Here is a 2,936-nt window from a genome sequence, read left to right as displayed (position 1 = left end):
TTAATCTGCATCTCACACTGAAGTCAACCATTAGATCTGGAGGGATGAACTCCGCCGCATCTGACCTTCAACGTCATGGAGCCATGGTGGGCCACTACAGGTCTACAACTACCACCATCGTCTGACCTGATCTTGATCACCACAACCGAACCACCCCAATCTGATTTTGGGCAAGAACATGAAGGATGCCAGCCACCCAACAACAGATCAGGAGCGGCTGCCCAACAATATGCATGTATCAATCAAAATCTCTAATTTGCAAGGCTGAAAAGCTACATGTGGTGCATCTGCAAGAGCGTGAGAAGAGTAATGGTATACCTGCAAACGAAATTGGAGATTACACTCATAAAGCATAAAATAAAGTAAGTTGTGCTTCTGAGAAAAGGTCCACCTACAGTGAGATGGCTCATACATCCATAATAATAAATGGTGTTGGTTTCGAACTCTTTGTTCCATCCAAAAATCCCAAGTCCACACTGTCATCCTAAAAGCAGCAAGGATGTATCGCGAGTATATCAAACTTACATGGAAGATATCTTCTTTTAGCTTGGTATGCCCAAAATCATCATAGACTTTCGGAAATCAGAAAAGGCGGGTGGGTTTCATATGAACAATAAAGAATGAAAACAACGCTTGATGATAATTTTAGTATCCCTGGTTACTTCCAAACAGTAAATTAAGAACTGTCACAGCTAATGACCAAGTATTTGTAAGAAAAATCCATAATTATGTTATCATACAGTAAAATAACGATGGAGACAACACCTAATGAGTAATGACCAATGGTCTTTTCAGAACATCTTGCAGCCGAACGAATCATGAACCACTAACCAATGGTCTAAAGCCACTCGCTAATTTTCTCCTACCTCTTATGCAGCACGATTCAGTACAAACAAACGTTATGTTAAAATCCACCGAAATCCCAAGGGAAATACAAAATATTTGAGTGCATATGGTAGAAAAAAATGTGGTTTTGGCGGTGAAACTACCTTTGCAGGCTTGACGTGTCTTTGTGGGGGGCGGATAACTTACTTCATAGTGCATCACTATACACCAATGAGCAATTACGAAAAATTGAGGTGCTATAAACACATGAAAATTCACAAAACACCTATTTTTTACCTGGATATGGGATTCACTTTTGGTGAAGGACCCAAGCGTCCACCGGCTGTAGGCACCTTTGTTGACGTGCACCTGCAAGATAGAATCATGGAATACATGAAGATGTCGAAACAACCAGTTTGTCACCACCAGGCTGCGTACGCACATTGTGTCATGGTTGCCAATACCATATAGAAATAGATCAATGTGGTCTTACAAACATACTGAAAACCTTTAGAAGTTCTAGTTGTGTTGTTGTACAATAAAAATTCTTCAATAATTCTGTAATAAAAATCAATGTAGTGCCTACTGCCCATATGTATTTCTATATGGTATGGGTAATAATTGAACATACTACGCGCTGGTGTAGTGTTGTACAAATAAAGAATTACATGGCTGCCTGACTCCTGTCTCTGGACAAATTGAAACCGGGGCTGCCGCATGCCTGCAGTCTCGAGACTCCACTGAATTGAAGTAGCATGAAGGACAGGAGGAGCTTCCGGGTCTAGACAAATTCAGATTTGTACCGAAAATCTTGTCGAATTCGATGTAAATTTATCTAAACCAGAGATTCAGAGAAAGTAAGCACCCATGGGGGAATTGGGGATCAAGGTATGCGCTGCTGGCCGGTGGTGCGCGGGCAGCAGCCGGGTGGGCGTGCAGAGGCAGGCCACGGCACCGGAGCGCCCAGGCGGACTGGGCGGTTCCAACAGTCGGGCTAATAGGGGCCGCTTGGCGCGCTGCACTAATAGAAAATGGAGCTTTAAAACCGGTTCGTAAGGGCCTTTCGTGCCGGTTCCATAACCGGCACTAATTGGTGGGCACTAAAGCGCCCCCCCCCCCTTAGTACCGGTTCGGCACGAACCGGCGCTAAAGTGCCACCACGTGGCGTGAGCTCGCGCCCTGGTATGGGGGACCTTTAGTATCGGTTAGTGTTACCAACCGGTACTAAAGGTTTTTTTTTATATTTTTTTTGAAAATTTTGGAAATTTTTTAATTTTTATTTTTTCGATTTTTAATTTTTCTGAATTATTTGGTGATTTAGTCTCTAATCACCTCTCTTAACTGCTCAAGTGTGGATCACTCATTCCAAATCATCTAACTTCCCGACCGGTCACCCATCCCTCTCACTACTCCAGCTCGAGCACGCTTAACTTCCGGGTTCTATTCTCCTTCGTTTCCAAGTCTGCACTTATTGTTTTCCTGACAATAGTAAGATGCCAATCCTATTAACCCTCTGGAGTTTAGCTTGAGCATGAAGTCACACATTTCACTGTTTGAGTTTGAAACTATTATTCTAAAAAACAGTAATTATTTAGTAACACTAATATTTCTTGAATAAGTTTGACCATAGTTTGACCACAGTTTGACCATAGTTTGACCACAGTTTGACCAGATTTGACCAAAATTCAAAAAATTAAAATAATTATTTAGTAACACTAATATTCTTGAATAATTATGTAGTAACATTAATACTTTTTGAATAAGTAGTTTGACTAGATTTAACAAATTTTTTTTAAAAAAACTTAAATTTGACCATATCTTTTTTTTGGAATTTGAGGATTCTAAAAAATTGCAAACAGGTCGTAGGCGGTCTCCATCGGATGCGGATTTTCGTGCTGATTTTTTTTGATATATTATACGTTTTTTTTCCGACATCGTATGCAAAAGTTATTGCCGTTTTACATTTTCCCTACACTTTTTGCAAAACATGTCCAAATTTAAGTTTTCAAAATTTTCTAACTAGTAGGTGTAGTAATATAACTACCTCTCGAAGGATTTTATTTTTTGAAGTTTTTATCATTTTCTTTTGATTTTTTCAGAACTGAAATGGC

At 40.1% G+C, this 2,936-nt stretch overlaps 1 pseudogene; it reads right to left on the bottom strand.

The window, feature by feature from the left end:
- Positions 1-207: 207 nt before the first annotated feature.
- The window catches only part of LOC119346005, a 28,187-nt pseudogene continuing 25,458 nt past the window's right edge, over positions 208-2,936 (bottom strand).

The sequence above is a fragment of the Triticum dicoccoides genome, unplaced genomic scaffold (genome assembly GCF_002162155.2).
Source record: "Triticum dicoccoides isolate Atlit2015 ecotype Zavitan unplaced genomic scaffold, WEW_v2.0 scaffold36220, whole genome shotgun sequence".
Classification (NCBI taxonomy): Eukaryota; Viridiplantae; Streptophyta; class Magnoliopsida; order Poales; family Poaceae; genus Triticum; species Triticum dicoccoides.
The sequence above is the reverse complement of the archived record's forward strand: the minus strand, read 5'-3'. Positions and strand labels throughout refer to the sequence as shown.